Below are 18,481 nucleotides of genomic sequence, written 5' to 3' on the forward strand. Positions count from 1 at the left end.
ATGGAAGAGGAAAGGAAATTGGGAGGATTTTTTTTGTGTTTTCTCCCTCATATCCCATTTCTCCTTGTAGTTTGTGGCCTTTCTCTAGCCAAGATGCGTACATATCCACTGAGGGAGCTTCACTGTTAGAGCCAACGGTTGGTTGGTTTTTTAAAACAGTCCTATGGACCCCCCGAGAGCTTGGGCTAATAAATCAAGCTCGTGGACCCCCGTCCTTTCCTCCCGGTGTGCCAGGTGAGAAAGCAGGCTGGCTGGCGCTGGACCCGGGCGGCGGCCCGACCTGCGCGCACCACCCCCTCGCTCTCCCAGGCTTGCGAAGCGCTGCGGCGGAGCGCTCGGGCCGCCTGTGCCGCCGGGCGCCGACAGCGTGCCAGCGCTTTGTGCACGTGCGTGGGTGGGCTCACTCTGTGCGTGGCTCGGCGCTTGCGCCCAGAGTTGCGGGGTCGTCTTTCGCCCACCAAGGGTAAATATCCTCCAGGTCCCCCCACCAGACCAGTAGGGCACCTCCCCTGACGCCGCCACCGCCCGTTTCCAAAACCCACCCACCACCGTTGCGTCCTCCTCCGTTCCCGGGAGCCCGCCACGCGGCCTCCTCGCCAAGCCACCGGCCGTTTGCCTCCCCCGTCAACCCGCTCCCAAGCGGTGACTTCCCCGCTCTAGACGCCACCCGGTGCACGCCCCACCGAGGCAGCTCGGCCTCCCCTCCGCGCGCCCAGGCCCAGCAGGCCCCCAGAAGGGCCAGAGCCCGCTTCCTCTTCGCCTGGGGCGCTCGCACGTGGCGCACTCACCCCCTACCAGCTGCCTCCGAGCTCTAGACACGCTCCCGGGAGGGAGCCCCCGCTCAGCTCCGTCCGCGCGGGGAAAAGTGGGTGGGGGTAAGTGGAGACCGACACAGAAAGGAGGGTATAGGTGGTGAGAGCGGTGTTAGAGGGGAGGACCGGCAATAATTGGCTGGCTTTGCGGCTGCTGCGCCTCTGCTGAATGCCTAGCCAGCGAGGATTCACTTTCCACACAAATCAACCTGAGGGACTGCTGCTGCCCGCAGTCAATAACTCAGCGGACTGAGCTGCTGAAACTAGAGGCGTCCCGGGTCTGGGTCTTTAAAAGGGGCTGTCCGGACTGAATCCCAGCCTTGTTCTTCCCAGACAAAGGAGTGGGCGCCAAAATGCAGGGCGGTATTTTTAACCCCCATGCCTACCCCGATCCCATGTAAAGATCTTTTGAAATTAAAGGGCACACACATAGAGGTATCTAGAAAAAACAGTTAAAAGGGGAAGTGTGAAAATCCTTTCTTTGAATTGAAGGGTTCTGTGATATTTCAAGAAATGGGTTAGAATCAATGTTGTGAAGAACATTTAACAATTTTGTAAATAAAAGGTAAAGTCTATTAAATTTAGCCATGCATATGGATACTTTTTAATGAACTACACATTCGCAAGAAAATTAGTGATCAAGCCTTATTTGGGCATACTGATCCAGGAAAAGGAAGAAATGTAATTTGTAGTGGCATTTTAAAAAGCTTTAACATAGCTTTCAGACATTATTTCATGAAGATTGCATTTCTGTAAGGTGAAAAGGCCCTGGGAGATGTGTATTATGATTCCTGCTTAATAGACTAAAACCAAGCAGAGCTGGGAGAATGGTAATTCACCAGGTCACCTAGTACTGACTACCAAGTTGAGACTAACTCACTGTGGGCCTGAGTCTAAAAGACTAAACTCACCTAACACCCCTAAAATAAAAGTGGCCAAAATTCTTCATTTCTCCTTGACTGTGAAGCAACTTAAAAATAAAAATAAACTTAAGAATATCAACCCAAATATAGAGGCTTTGTAAGTCTTAATGACTCTTGACTATGAAAAGTCTTCTTGCTAATACAAATTGGAAAATGGTTATTGACCTTCATGGTCTGATATGTCTCAAGGTTGGGAGGACTAGACCATTCTGAAACCAAGGAAAAGTCCATTTGTGTGTTCAAAGCCATTGAAAGCTGGCTTCAAACGGAGACTAGAACACAAGAGCCCTTGTCTGTACTCAGTACAGTTAAACACTCCTTGGAAGGATCAGGTATTATTGGTAATAGAATTCATTAAGTGTACTGAATTCACATCCTTAATCCCAAAGTATTAAAATTGGCTTTTAAGCATATAAAAAAGCCCTTTCAGCAACTTTAGTTGCAACTTCAGTATCCCAACTAGACAAATTTTGTTAGCTTGAAATATGATGGATATGACTTTCTTCCTTGTAATTCTTCATCAGATATTAAAATATACAAAAATAAAGATAAATATAGGATCTTTAGATATGAGATAAAGGATATGATTAAACCTTGGCTTGGAATAACAAATCCTTTTTATATTGCAGATTCTCAATCACAAGCAGTCCATATGGTGTATACTGTGCATGGACTGAGGCCGTACCTAAAGAATTTTTGAAATTTAACTATTTGGCACTATTTATATTACAGGTTATAGGTATTATCACAATTAATGATCATTTTAATTATTTTATATTCAATACACGTTCATTTGGTTTAAAATTAGAATTAATGTTAGTTCAGATTAGAAGTTTTAGAAATAAATTAATCTGAATGTATTTTGGTATCAACATTCTTTAAAAAAAATTTTTTTAACTATTTACCTTGTACTTATGCATTTTAAGGTGCCAAAGAAGAGTTGCAAACTGTGAAGTAACTTCTATGAAGAGATGAAGTGAAGAATGGAAGGCAAATGACTGTATGTGTACGTGGTAAGTGCTTCACATTTGTTATCATCCATCACAAAGTTAATTCATAAAGGTAAAACTGCCACAAACTCTTTGTCATTAAGTAGTTATAATGTTAACATGTATAAAAGTGATAGAGTCTTGCATAACCATTAGGTGACTTATCATATAGCAATACTATACCATTTTGCTTAAAGCTCTCATGTCACCTTTCAGGGCATACCTTTGCAAGTCTGTTTTACAATTAATCCATTTCAGCGGAAGTTTTGTATGTCATCTCTACTGTAACTATAAAAAGATATAACATTTTTTTATGCTCTTGGAATTTGTATCTTACTATTTTTTATATCTGAACTTATATGTTCAGTTGTCATGTTTGTGTTGAAAGTATTCTGGCTGAAGAACAGATACTATACAGTTGAATAATATTGAGGGGTAGATTAATCTATAGACTTTCTTCATTTTAGGGTGGGTTGCTGTGGCAACCGACCCAGCTTACTTTAGAATAATTTTTTAAAGCTCACTTCAAGAGCTACACCCAGCGTGGGCCAAGCTTAAAAGCAGGCAGACCCAGAGCACAGGTAGACTGCTGATTTAATGTAAGGAAGTAGTAAGAAGTGGAGGGTGGAGTAAGATGATATGCAACCCTGAACAGAAATTAGAAATGAGCTTTCCCTAGAGTTAAATCCTGAGTCATGCTCTCTGTAACTTCTGTGGCACTTTAGTTAAATATATTGCTAAACGATTCTTTGGGGGGAAGAAACAAGTTAATATGTATTTACATGTTTAATAAAGCACTTATGATACTTATTTAATGAAGGAAATGTTTGGTGATTGGGAAGAAAAAAAGCTGGTTTAAATAGTACATCAGTCCCAGACATCATTTTCTCTTACAGGAAGTGTCACCTTTTATTTAACAGGGTAGGCCACTAGCTTCCAATTGGCTTAAAGGGTATAAGAATTTTCTACTTTCCAATCATAGAACTGGAATAGATTGGAGAAATCATTTAACGCGTAAGCAAACTGAAGCCCAGAAAGGACACGCTCGTTAGTTGGGCACAAATCTTGAACCAGAGAATCCAGGCCTCCTAACACCTAGTACATGCTTCTCCCGACACCAGAAAATACTCTCATCCTAGCCAAGTACCATTTGGTGGCCAGGATCAGGATGATTTTGGTTTAAAAAAAAAAAAAAATTCAGAAGTATTTAAAGATGAACACAAAGCATGTCTTGGATTAACCACTTTGTGGATTACCGGTGAATAATTTTAAGTCTCAGGCGGTTTTCTTCTATTGTATATTTCTGCACACTTCTGTTCCACTTCAACTATAAAGGCTCATGGGAGGGAAACAAATGCTAATATTAACTTAGGTCACACATAATTAAGAAGCTAAATCTGCTGAGGGGAATATCTTATATTTTAAAAGGCCAACTGTGATATAATCCAGATCTAAATTGTTTTCAAACTATCCACAATGTGGGGTTATACATACATTTGAATGCTTGTATTATCATTGATAGTTATGGGTTTGTTATAATGTTTATTATTAAATAATTCTTAAAAATGTTAAAAGGTAAAACAGTTTTCTTTTTGAAGGAAAATAAAACTAAAGAGTACTGTGGTGAGAGTCATGTATTGCCTATGTCTTATTTGCTCATGTAAAATAAGCTGTTACAATTCATTATGTTAATTTCAGACATTATGGCAATAAACAAATGTTCCTACAAACAATTTGCTTTGTCAGGACGTTTGTGAATCTCGAAAAATTAACTTCCACCCTGTATAGACGTATCTTAGTATTCAAAATGTCAATGCACCTTTAAATTTTTGGATTTTTTTCTTGAAGTTGTACCTTAAATGAAAACCTGATACAGATTATCTCTGCCATATTATTGAAATGAATTCATGGTAGTAGCAAACTCACCAGATGAAAAGCAAACAGGCAAGCAAATATATTGTAGATACTAATCTGCAAGAAATAATAGTGTTTCAGATAGTTTTTGCTTTGTGACAGTTTGCCATGCTCTCCTATAACAATGGCAAAAGATTCATCGATTCTGGGCTGATAGTCACAATGGAGATGAGCCAGAAGCCTGAAGATTATTCAGATCTAGTTGTACTTGCCTGTAAAATCAACCTTCCCCTTTCAAGTGAAGCCTTGGGGCAGACACCTAAATGTTGAGCCCACTCGTCTGAGAAAAGCTACTCAGATCAAATAGCCCCTATAATGAAGAAGGAGGCTTTTTGATTCACACTGCCCTCATGCATTAAAATAGTCTGGAGGCACAGTGCAGAATTTAACGGGAAATGGAACTAGTCATTGAGTTAAACACATAGTGCTGAGAGGAATTTTTTTAAAGTGAGGAAATATCTTTAATTAGCTAGATATTTCAGTATACTACTATTGTGTACTCTGGTACATTCAGTATTTTTATTTCCCCAATGTATTTTCTCTTCTTCTTTTCACAATATTAAAAATTTTTAATTTGGTTTAAACATTTTATATAGTCTGTAGTTCTACTGGCATGTAATCTTATCTTTTCATGGTTTGTGTACTAGTTGGTATATTTTATCTTTGGCTTTATTGGGCGTGGTGTAATTGGATAGGGAGGGGAGGTGCTCAATCCCTAGTAGCCTTTCCTAAATCTTGAATATTAACCTTTTTTCTTTTTGATAAGGAAAAGTATTTACTGGGCTTAAACCTTAGTATAAGTATCTTCCTTATCAGTCTCTATTGCTGCTTCCTGTGCAGCTGAAACTCTTCAGGATAAGTGAAGTCATCAGCTATCGGATAGGGAAGCCTAATGCATTTGGGAAGTTGGTTTAGTTTACATGTTAATGCCTTGGATAAAATCCAGTAAGGTGTGGAAGAGATATTGTGGGAGAAGGGAGGGGGAAATCTCCGAGGAAGCTGCCGCCTCGGTAAATATTTCCAACCTGATTAGAAAGTTCATGGCCCGGAGATGAAGTCGAGAGTTCAAATACTGGTAATCCTTTTATTATTTTGTACATTACTAACACTTGAGAAGCGTTTCGGCTCCCTTTCTAGCCCTCCAGCCTCTCAGGGCCGAAACCCGCGTATTCTGGGCGTGAAGGAAAAGCGCGCTGGAATCGAGTGCTGCAGACATCCTGGACTGGGGCTTTTACGCGTGAGTAACGGAGGAGCGCTCGGACCGGTGGAAGAACGAAGTGGTTAACGCGTCTCCAAACTAGTGGGGGGGGAGTCACAAGAGCAACTATTAGGGTCGCGCTCCTATTGGTCAGAGGAAAGATCCCGACTTTAGAAGGACTTTCCTGCAGGCTGGCTCGCAGCGTCCCCGGGGAGCGAGCGCGCAGCATCCGGAGACTCGGTTCTCCGAGCGTCCTCAGAGGCGCCGGCAGTGAGCAGGGAGCCGCCGCTCGCGGCGTTGTCTTCATTTCGAGCAATAAAGAATTGTCATTAGGTTTGCGTATGGCATGTGCCATTACCCCACCGTAAAACTAAAATTAGCAAAATGTCAGGAATGGAAAGATTGATTCACCAAGATGCAATTATCATTTAAAAGTGCTTGATTGAGGTACTGATGTTCAGTGATTTATTCTGCATACCATATACATAATTAAAGTAGTGTAGTGGAGTAATTTATCAATCTAGTTGAGACGGGAGGGGTGAGGAGGGAACTGCTGTTATGTTTGTTTTATTAAAATGCTCCGAGGTCTGGTCCCGCCCCCCTTTTGCAAGAGTGAAACTGATGATTTCTCCAGCTCCTGAGAGAGAGAGTCAACGGTTTGGGATTGTGAGGGAGAGAGAGGAAGAAGGCAGCGCGAGGCAAAGGCAAAGGCAAGGACAAAATAAAATAAAGGATAAGAAGGCAAGAGGCACTTCATGGGATGTGCTGCTTAGAACCCCAAGCCGCGTGCTCCGTTTTCTCTGCCACCCCCGCCTCCCCTCCCAACATCCTTCCACTCCCCCCGCCCCCCGCCTTTTTTACGCGATGTTTCAAAGGCTGAGAGCGGCTCGCCTTTTCCCATTCGTCTTCTGTCACTTCCTTCCTGGACGCAGTTTTCTGGACGAGTCTGGTTACTTTTAATCCTGCGGGCCGCTGAGAGCCACTTTCTCCTCCTCCTCCTCCTCCCCTTCCTCCCCCTCCTCCTGCTGCTTGGAGCGGCCTCGGCGCGCGCGAATGCGCGGCCCCGAGCGCGCCTCCCCCGCGCGCGCTCCTTCCGCGCGCGCGCGCGCGCGCACACACACACACGCACACACACATACACACACACACACACGCACACACACACATCGTCTCCAGCTCTCTGCTCGCTCTGCTCGCAGTCAGACACTTGAGCACACGCGTACACCCAGACATCTTCGGGCTGCTATTGGATTGACTTTGAAGGTTCTGTGTGGGTCGCCGTGACTGCATGTTTGAATCAGGTGGAGAAGCACTTCAAGGCTGGACGAAGTAAAGATTATTGTTGTTGTTGTGTTTTTTTGTTTTTGTTTTTGTTTTTTTCTGTCTCTCTCTTAAGAAAGGAAAATATCCCAAGGACTAATCTGATCGGTTCTTCCTTCATGTAAGTACCTCTGACATTTCTCCAGGAAATAGAAATAGCCGGGGTATTGTCTCTGAAATCTGCATCATTATATTCCACGGCACTGGGTCTATCGCTGTGCCTCTTTGAAGGCTTGAAGTTGAGGCTTGTTGTGCGTTCTTTTCTTAGATTCCATGATTTCCTTGTGTGTTGCTGAAAGTAACTTTTTAGATAGTCCTATCTGTTTGCCATCAGTTATTGAAATCACTCCCGACTCGTTCTTGTCACATCAGTGTGTTTAAAGTTTCATGAAGTTAGTTCACATCATTAGCATGTTTGATATGGTGGAGCATGTGGAACCTGGTGGACTTTAATATTTCACAGAATGTTCCGTGACCTTGAAGTACATGCCTTAAGATTTAGCTGTTAGTTCACTGTGGAAAGATGCTCCTATGGGTCCCACTAAAGACTGATTTGCTTTGGGTTATGCTTCTGAGCCACTAAATCTTGGGATTAGTTTGAGCTAAAGCATGGCTGTCTGTCAGAGTATACCTTTGTGCATCTCCTTCCATTACCAAAGTGCTGGCTTGATAGAGGGCTTCTTAACTGGTGTAGACAAAAAGTAATACACTGGCCATGGTAGTCTACACACTTCACAATTCTTGTTGGGATTTCAGTATGTGCATTGCTCTTTATGTCAAGTCAAATACATAGCTGTTTAAAAACAAATAAGGTTAAGTCACTTAAATTGCCTTCTGTTTGGACTTTGGATGAAAGTTACCAAACTCAGTGATAAAGTTTGGCACAAAGGAAGTATATGTAGACATGGCACATTGTTCATTGTGTTATTAAATATTATGCAAGTATTTAAATTTAATGTTAGTGTTATCGCCTTCCCAGAATATGGCTATTCATTCTTAAAGGAAATTGTATGTCTGAAACATGTCTGAGACTATTCTAGGTCCACTAGTTACCATTTTGGGAGAAAAGCCCTCTCTCTTCACATTTTAGGAATGTGTGTCTTTTGTATAAAATTCCTTTATATGTAAATGCTGACAGTATAAAGCAGAATCAGGCTCTCTGCCAGTTCTTTAACAGTCCTCAGTGGAGAATTGCTTTGACACAAAGTGCATTTTACTATTGTGAATCTGATACTAACTCTAATAGTAACTGTCTTGTGAAATAGTTAGTGACTGCCTATATTTTCTAAGTGCTATAAAAGGAACTCTAGCTACCTCATTATACCAGTCAAAAAGAGTGACCAGCCTCTTTTTCACTGGCACCTTGCAATAGAATTGCGGTTGCAGAGTAAAGATGTTTATGTAGAATATAATAACTCCAATCCCTAGAGACTTGGTAGGACATGGAAATGTGACCACCTGTGAACCCCATTTAACCTCTGTATGCATACTAATTTTAGCTTTAAAGAGATTGACAATCTCCAATTTGAAACTAAAACATCTTATTTCATTTTAAAAATAATATCAGTTTTGACCAGTCTTTGAAAACGTTGAGTATGTACCAATATGGCACAAGGAGTTTTGGTTGAATATAAAGCAGTTAATAAACCATATATTTGTCTTCCAGTATATGCATGAAATGATTTATTAAGTTAAAGAGGTAGTTCTAAAGCAAGTAGATTCAGAACTTGACAGGTAGAAGATGTACATGTCTAATGTCCTATCTCAAGAGGGAAGAAAAATCTCTAAAACTAAGTATCTCGTTCTCTTTGTAGGAAAGTATATTTGGCTACGTATTAGACTTCTAACTCAAATCTAAAAGTTTTCATCAAAACACACGTTAAACTCAACGTTTGTTTAAGATGTGGTCCCCTAGTCGAGTTAAGGAGACAATAGTTGGCAGTTATCCTTACTTCAGGTTTTACTAAACTTTATAAAAATCTGTTTTTTACTAATGTAATTCACACGGCTTTGGAGTATTTGTGGCATATTTTCCGGACTTCTTACTAAAGACAGTATGTTACCTCATTCATTAATTGCTCTATTTACATTCTGATTGCTGTGGAATATAGTGAAAGAGAATATTAAAGATGTAACTTTTATTAAATTTTAATCTGTTTCTGGGGTTTAAGTAACAAATGAGCACTTTATAACGAGTCAATGTTCCAGCTTTCCTGAGCTGTTCCTGCTTTAAAAGTATGCAATCATATATGTTAACTTTTCAGAACAAAAACATATCAACATTAAATACATGAAATTTAAATAACAAGGACTTTACTATACCTTGCCTCTTTTCTTCTTTGTAAACATATTCAATTTTCAAAATTTGGGGGAAGGGGTTCATTCCATTAGGGAAAAGGGCTATCTAATGATTCAAAATTGAATCCTGGAAAAGCATCATGTTTTATATTTTTCAGATGTCTGTGAGTGTCTTCCTTGGCCCTCACTTTACCAAATCAATAAATTGCATAACACTACAACCATATATTTCCAATAAGTGATTTATTGTATTTAAACTTCTTTTATAAAAAACTGAGCTAAATAACTGCTCGGCATATGTTAACATTATATTTCAAAACTTTCTTCTGTTTATTGTAGTATATTTTGTGGGTTTATTTCCCAACTCTACGTGCGGTATATTTTGAGTCTATGAAATCTCAGAAAGTGACAAAAATGGGGAAATATCTGTGCAGCAACACTTGTGCTTCATAACAACAAAAAAAATAGTTATTAAACAGAGAACCCTGGCTTCAGGGACACGATTCAGAGCAACATGGAAGAATTTCATATGCAATTAAGGATCACAGAGTGGACTTTAAAGAGACAATTAATAAAGTTCTACTTTTTTTTTCCAAAGCACATCCTCTGAGAAAACACCACACAAATTAATATCTAAAACTTATAAAAATGCACATATTCATTTTATGAATGCAGTGATTGCCTGGACATAATGAAAAGATTTCATCACTGGTGCTCAGTCTGTGTGCTGCACGTGGAAGGGTAGGTGATTAAGATCCCGTCCTCAGCACTGTACCTTAATCTCATGGGCGCGTGGACTGCCCTGCACTCAGTAAAGCCTGACTGTTCACCGAGATCTGTCATCTTTAGGAAATCAAACCAGATTACAGAGGCGATTCACAAAACCAGGAGCGACAACAGAGTCTGTGCACCTTACAAAAGGCGGATTACGCAGTTCACATGTTATTTTGATAGGTCAAAGATAAAAGCTGATTGTTGAGGAACGGCAAGACACTCCAATTTCAAATGATTGCTAGATAAGTATACCACGACCCTGTTGCTTCATCATTATGAAGAGCCATTCAAACAGTAGAAAACTCAGTTTTCAAATGACAGGCTTTCAATAGTGAAATAAGAGAAAACGTACTTTTTATATACATCCTCATTGCTTTCATTTTAAGTTCCATCACTTCCTTCTGAACAGACTTAAAGTTCTGGATGCTATATGAAAGTTATTATTATACGTCTTAATTGCAGTAGACATTTTCAGAGGCATTGTAGAGAGCACAAAACAGAATTTGCCAGAAATAAAAGATACTCTCATGGTATTGAGTAATCGAGCAGAAAATGCATGGTAGTCAATAGCCATTATGTTATTCTGTTACCAAATATATTCTTCACAAAAATGTGGAATTACATAGTTAATGAATCCATACATTTGAAATAGATCTTGATAGGTGTTTATTCGTCAAATTATATCTATTTCATGAATGTTTTATAAAGGTCATTCTTTACAAGATATGCTGTTTTCAGAGAGATTATTTCAGAGAATAAAGTTTTGGTTTACATAATAACATTTTGAAAACCCCTACTCTTTACGCATCCAACTCTACAGTAATTTCTTGCTTCTTTAAAATTTGAAGTCCTTTTTTACCCAACTGATGCCTCCTAGTGTTTCACACAATAAAACACTAATGAGTCACCCATAAATGTAAACATTGCATTTTCATTGCCTACATCTTCTGTGATACATAAAATTAATATTTATGTGTTTAATTTTCTGTGCATTATTATAATAAGATAGGAAGTTCCAGTGAATGAGATGTTTCATGTGAGTGGATTTGTGGCACACACTAGCAGGTTTTCTTTGACCATAACAATATCTTATTAAGTTTTAATAAGTTTATTACCTTCAGGTCCAGTTTATATATTCACTTTACATCCACTCTTATTCCAAGTGAAAAACATAGGCGGAGTAGCAGAGCTTCCATTTTGTAGGCCTGGAAATTATATAGCTGAGCTCATCCGCAAATGCCTGATGAACAAATTGCAAAAGGACTAACCGTTTCATTTAAACACTAGAATACCTTAAAAGAGATATAAAATTTTGCTCACACTGTGTCTTTACACTTGCAGATTTCTATGTAAAAATGGAATAAAAAAAAAGAGGGTTTAGGAAAATTAAAAGATAAATGCACAGATTCCCACAAGTATGGAGTGTGTCTCCTTATTAGAAAATAACAATTAAAAAAAACTTGCTTTGGGAGCATAGTATTCTACATAATAGAAGGAAAACTTGTTGGAAGGCAGTTTATGACCAGAAAATTGTCAAATGAGGTGGAAGTTAGTGGATACCAACTTTGATGTGAGTTTTCTGTCATTAGGATGGTGAGCGTAGACTTTCAATATTCATGCACTTCTGTGACTTCAGACAACTTTCTGATTCTGCTTATGAAAGATGGATACTTCAGTTTCTGAGTATTTTTTTCTTTAAAGTATTTATGAAAGAGAGGAGGCATTCGCCTAATGTCTAAAGTTCAAAGGATGCCCTCAGAAACCTGTAACATTTATGGGTCTCCTCCTGAGTTGTCATACCACACACAAGTGCACAAAAACACTCACAGATTTCGTCCACTAACACAAGTGTTCTGAGCGTCCAAACATAGACACTAGGCTGAGACTGAACGTAGTTCATTTCCGTTACCTCTGTATGCATCAGTTAGTTGTCCTGATTCAGAACACACGCACTTTAACAATATTTGACTCTCATTTAAGATTTTCTAATTTGGTCAGTAATACAGTGCTATTCCAATTCTGTGCATGTTGGACATATTTCAAAGAATGTTAGGGGGTGTGTTTCTTTCGTTCAAGGAAGCAAGCATGTAGAAAGGGGTGGACCTTTCCCACAAGAGCCACATTTCTTCCCTTGGAGAATTGAAGCAAGTATGCAGTATGTAAGTGAATAACAGCATGAGAAAGAAAATAATTTCTAATCATGTGCTATAGTTTGTGAGCAAAGGAAACTGTCAGGTTTTTCTTAAAAGCAGTTCTTATTGATAACCTTTCTCACACTGAAAAAAGTCTATGCTGAAAAAAGTCTGAAAATTTTGTTATTTTAATATTAACTTCTATAAAGTACACTAGAATTAATTTTTCTCAAAAGAAGATTTCAGTAGTAACTATTTTACAGATGTATTGAGGTATAAAGAAGTAAAGAGAGCTAAAAGCACCCATTCCCTATCTCTCTTAAGAATAAATAGATAGCATCAATATTCTTATGTTAGTTGTTTTTGTCTGTGCAAGAAAAATAATTAAAGAAAATTCTGTAACAAAGAATACCATTGAAAAAATAAGGTTATAGAAAAGATTATCCAATATAGCATTATCTCACATTTCTTTGGTATTATTTTAACATTAACTACAAAAAGGAAAGTCATATTCCTACTAAGTATGGAAATTATATGATACCTGTTGTATACATATTTGGGTTTGAGGTGATAACATGAGTAGCATTCATTTGTCATCACCATAATGCATTTGTTGTACATTGTCATTGTATTGCCTAAGTTAAATCTCTGTATTTATTTTAAAAATATAACCAGTCGTAAACAAAGTTCAAAGTATACATGAAGATTATCTTTTGAGGATATTATAAACGAAATTGGTGATATTACAAGCGATAAAAACAGTAAACTTATTATGGGCAGATTTCCACAGGAATCATTACTCTTTAATAATGCAGATGTTATAGAGACTTTATTAATTCTTAATGCTGTAAATCTGAAATGAATGGAGCAATGTTGTTCATCCTGCAAGTGGTTGCGATTCATGTAGAATGACAGTGCAAATCTTCTAGTAATGATTTAAGTAAAGTACCTTAAACTTGTTTCTAGAGACTGGAGAAACTGATCTCTGAAGCAGTCCCTGGTGAGAACCTGCTTTTTCCAAATAGTATCCCGAGTGTGGTCTGGTTTTCCTCTTGTATCTTGTTGTCATAGATAAGATGCACAGGAAGAATTCATATAAATTGTTCTTAGATACCATGGATCTCTAGTATATTGGATATAAAAAGCAGTAGATAATGGTCTTGATAGAATGCGAAGTGTTTTTTAAAACAGCTAACAACTATCCCTCTTGCTTTTTCACACATCTGTGATTCTTTCAGCGAGTTAGAATGATAGCAAGAGAATGCATCCTTCCCCAAACCCCGGAGATAGGCAGCTTTGGCTTAGATATGCTTATTTATTTATTTGCAAAATTAGAAAATAGATTCACGAATGTAAATAAGTGGGGACAGACAAGGAAATTAGTCTATTACTTAATAGAGTAAACATGACTTTTTTTAACCTTCTAATTAATTGTTGACCACGCGTGAGGTATACAACCAAGGCTTATTATGGAAAGCTGGTATTATTGCTGAATGTAACATGAGGGATTGGGATTTCTTTAAAGTAATTTTGAAGATGTGATTATTTAGCAGAAATATTCACTGGAGCATTTTATTTTTAGAAATCATGGTCACACAAGGAAGCCTTTATAGGACCGACTACCTAATTGCAGTCAAAAATCTCTTTAATGAATGAACACACACACACATACAGAAGAACACACATTTTAAGAATATAATGGCCCTATATTTTTCCTTTTTTTTTGCCACATTCTTTGTATCTGAACAGAATGTATGTGTCTAAGCAGATGTTTTAAGTTATATCCTTCAGGTAGGTGAGTCTGTAAATGTACCATTTAACTTAAATGGCTTTGTGGGAAGGTAGTTTGAGGAGTTTAAAAAGGGGAAAAAAAACCCTCCAGTTACTATAGTTTCAGCTCTTTCTTTTTAAAAATAGTAATTACACTCAGGATGAAGAAAGAAAAATAAACTCTTTTAATTCTTTGTAACATCCACAGTTTCTAAGGTAGAGGTCTGATGTATTTTTATTCCTGAATATGCAGGGCAGGTACTGGCAGCAGAGCTACAAAATGAAAACTTCCTGGCTGCAGACCAGATACAGCGCACAGTGCCACATCATAAACTTCCCCTCTTCTGTCTCGGAGTGATTTCAGCCCGATGTAATGTCCTTTTTTCCCCTTGCGTAGGCTAAGGACCAGAGGGCCTTCTTCCTGGGCAATCGCTTTGGGAAAGGAAAAGCATAATGTTTCCCTTCTATAACTTGAAAACTCTGCCTCTTAAATCACTAAGACATTAACTGCAAAGTGGATTCAGTATGTTTCCTTTTTCTTCCCATAGAGCAGTTTAGAATGCCTAAAACAATAGGTGTAAGATAGAAAATGAGCCCTCTTCTCACCCTCCCTCCTCCAGCACATGCAGGCCCAATCAGATGTCTGTATTTTTTTGTTTTGCAGAGAAAAATATAATGGTTTCTTTTCAATGAAGCCTGTGCATTATATTCCAGATATGTTAGGTCATTTTGTGATGCAAATTAACATTGAATGGTTTTTGTACTTATCTCGGGAAATAGCAATGTTCTACCACAATACGTGGCACTACAGTAATTTTTATTGATAAACACTCACACTTTTAATGATTACTAGGTCAAAATACAAAGGGAGAAAATATGGGCTTTAGTTTTCAGATTTGGTTTATACTCTTCATTTGAAAGGTACCGTGTAAGTAATGTGCTTATTACTATGCAAAATACATCAACTTCTAAATATCTGCATTAATATTCTTTGCATTTGAAACTGTAGTCTGAAAACTCGTACTTCTCCTTGTAAAATAGAGTAAAAAATTGTTAAAACCAGTCTTTAATTACCAGTTACATTTTCAGCCGTTACCAGTGTGATTTTTAAAAATAATTTCTAGCTGCCATGGCTCCTTTCAATCAGTGGTAGAATTCTTATTTGTGTGAAGTGTAGTCAAATTACTGCCAGCACACCTTTCTAAAACTAGCCTTCTCTTGTAGAAATGTATTAAGTGAGAGCCTTAAGTAGAAAGTGTTACTACATAATAAATATTTGTTCCAACTTTATTTTTAAATTAGATTATTGATTTAATAGTATACAAATAGCATATAAATGTTAGTTTATTTATTAACCCACTAAACCAATTATTAATTGCCTATATAAAATTTACCAGATAAGACCAACAGTTAAACGTAATTTAATTTTATTTCTCCTTAAGCTAAAATAGATAAGAAAGATAATTTTAATTATGTTTGAATATCAAGCAACTATTTTCTGTGGATGCAAATGTTTCCTAATAAAATGTTAAGAAATTAACACAACATGGGTCTTAAAATGTAAAAGGTAACTCGTAAGAGTATGATCACGATGGCCTATTCTTGCCGTAGGTGTTATGAGCAAGTGCCCTACACCTGGCACACTTTCAAGGCCCATTAGCAAGAGGAAAAAATGTTAAACTTTTTTTTTGCGTATACTAATATACACAGGAGTCAATAATTTTTTGACATTTATTTCTTAGAAAATTAAACATCCTATTTAAAAATTCAGATTCAACCTTTAAAATTATGCTTTCATTTAGGATATGGTACAAGACTTCTTTATCTTCCTGGAATTCTCCTGAACCATAGGATAATTTGAATCATCACCACTAGATAAATATTGTTAGACACATTGCAAAGTTTCAGTTGTTCAGTAGGTACACTGGATAAATTTTTAATCGAAAATGGATTCGTTTGCTCTATAAATATTATAAAACTATACATGATTAAAACATTAATCTCTTGGAGGTTCCTGAAGTAGGTGATTCTCTGGGCAAGAATTTAAAAATTTTTAAACTGTTAATGAGTAAATTACCAAGTACTTTTTTTAAGCTGCCTTATTTCTATTCACATTTGACGAACCTTACTAAGTTGTCAGATGGTCTTTAAGTAAAGGTTTTGTGGTCCAGAAAGTCGATCTTTTCACCCTTCTTCTGTAACAGTTAATATAAATATGTTTAAAAGGTATAAACCCAGACATAGTTTCGTCTGGATTATTTTTCTTAACTAAATGAAGACGAACAAACCTGGCTATTTTTTAAAAAAGTGTATCTATTTGTTCATTTCTAGTATTTATCAAAAGACCACTTTTAACCTAGAGTCTGTCTAGGTTATAGGTTAAGGAAATAATTTTGACTATGTTTTTCTTTTCTTTCACCTTTGAGTTTTTCTCCCCCTTACATAAACCAAAAAGAAAACTTCACAATGGCATTAATGGATTTGCAAAGGGCCGGGTAAGATACTCTGAACCATTGCTTGTTTCCTTACTGTCCTTTGGTTGAAATGAATGGGCAATGTCCCTGCTAGGACTATTTGATCTTTCTTGAGTTAGTGTGAGCACTATATGATATTTTTTGACTTCTCTCATTTTTTAGCTTCGGAAATCAAAGAATTCTTGACCTCGTTCTTTTCTTCCTCAATTTTTATTGTTTTTGGATTCTCTCCTGAGTTCCCATCTTGCTTCAGAATATTTGGTATTGTGAGAAAGCAAGTGCACTTTTAACTTGTTCTGACTACACGTGTGAGATCATAGAATTGTTTCAGGTGTTAACTTACCTTCTTACACTTGAGAGATTGGTGTGGTTCATCACAGCCCAATGCCATGTCACGAAAGAGCTCCAGACACTGATCTTGAAGCAACAAAGGCTGCAGAATGGTGTCTTTGTAAGGAAGCACTGATGGCTTTAGAGTCAGTGAATGGTATGTCCACGGCAAAAATGCATAGCATTATGAAGTCTGAGGAGATGGTACAGTTATTGGACTAGTTGAACCAAATTATGGCCTTGATTATGTTAAGTGAAGTGTTGGGCCAAATCTCCAAGGTGTGTGTGTGTGTGTGTGTGTGTGTGTAGAGGGGGAGATGGGTGGGGAAGAGCAAAGAGAGTGAGACAAAAAACCTGAGAGGATGAGGATGAATGCAAGTGAAAGAGAAAATCAGTTCTTTTGATTTGCAGGCATAAAGAATTTGAAGACCACATTGCCATACTTAATACCATTTCTTTAATTTTACATATGTGTGCTATTAGACAAACAGGCTCATAAGCAATACAGAGTAATGGTTAAGAGCAAAGACCAAACTGGGTTCAAAATCCAGTCTTCCATTTACTGGTTAGTGGCTGTAGGTAGTTTATTTAACCACCAGAAAGCCTTGGTTTCAGTAACTGTAAAATGGGGGTAGTAATACCACCCACCTCTTAGAGTTGTTGTAAGGATTAAACGGGATAATACATATAAAAATGAAAGTAAGTGATGAGTAATTAGTAAGTTATTATATCATTATACTATATTTTAATCATTTTATCTTCCTGCCAATGATGATCACTTAGAAATGCTTGGTGGAATAATTATTTTGAACTTTCTTTTTTCAATAATACTTTCATACCATTAAAATTGAGTCACTTTCAGGGCAAGTCTCTAATTCTGATGTTATATGAGGTCAATGCTAATGATCACTCAGTACAGTATACTCCAAGAAAATCAAAATCTTTCACAGATCAAATGTTATTAGATAAATATCACATTATTTTTAGAACTAGAAATGGAAGCAAAGAAATAAAATAATTTCATCTATGATTTTTAAAAGTCATTTATTGAAAGTTCTGAATTCCACATAGATTATTGCTTAGTTTTAATAAAAATTCAGTTTGGAGGAAGTGTTTGAGGTACATAGAGTTATTTTGTGGTTTTAATAGTGACAACAGCCTCACCAAGAGTTCTAAAGGGTTTTTTTTCTCTTAGCGTTAGTATTAACCATTTTTGAAGGATTTATTAGTATTCTTTATTTTTCTTATTACATAATTTTGATTGTATGTGGAGATAAATTAATTTGTGAAGAATGAGTGTCATTTTACTCATCTTTCTATTCCTTCACAATCACTCTTGCATATAATAGGTATTCTATAGATATTTGTTGAATAAATTAATAAATATTGTTTACTTGTAAAGATAAAATGCATTTTTATTGGAATAGTTAAAAAATAAGTAAAAGACACCTCTATCATCCTTTGTTCCCCAGATTTGAGGGATTGTTCATTTTAATTATAGTTTGTCAACTTTGAGATGACAAACAAATGAACTTATCTTAATCTGG

The 18,481-nt window shown here is 37.4% G+C and overlaps 1 protein-coding gene and 1 long non-coding RNA gene across 5 annotated transcripts in view; one reads left to right on the plus strand and one right to left on the minus strand.

Moving 5' to 3' along the window:
• The window catches only part of LOC132422165 (uncharacterized), a 155,408-nt gene extending 154,489 nt beyond the window's left edge, over positions 1-919 (minus strand). The window contains exon 1 of the long non-coding RNA XR_009518820.1: positions 789-919. This is a non-coding gene — a long non-coding RNA (uncharacterized lncRNA). The remainder of the gene's footprint in view (positions 1-788) is intronic.
• Positions 920-6,990: 6,071 nt separating this feature from the next.
• The window catches only part of MEF2C (myocyte enhancer factor 2C), a 148,789-nt gene continuing 137,298 nt past the window's right edge, over positions 6,991-18,481 (plus strand). For 3 of the 4 annotated variants that reach the window (XM_060009173.1, XM_060009171.1, XM_060009172.1), the window contains exon 1: positions 6,993-7,277. The gene's annotated coding sequence lies outside the window, so the exon portion shown is untranslated. Of the gene's footprint in view, positions 7,278-18,481 lie in introns of all 4 variants that reach the window. The other variant, XM_060009174.1, reaches the window with a different exon arrangement.

This window comes from Delphinus delphis, chromosome 3 (assembly GCF_949987515.2).
Source record: "Delphinus delphis chromosome 3, mDelDel1.2, whole genome shotgun sequence".
Taxonomy (NCBI): Eukaryota; Metazoa; Chordata; class Mammalia; order Artiodactyla; family Delphinidae; genus Delphinus; species Delphinus delphis.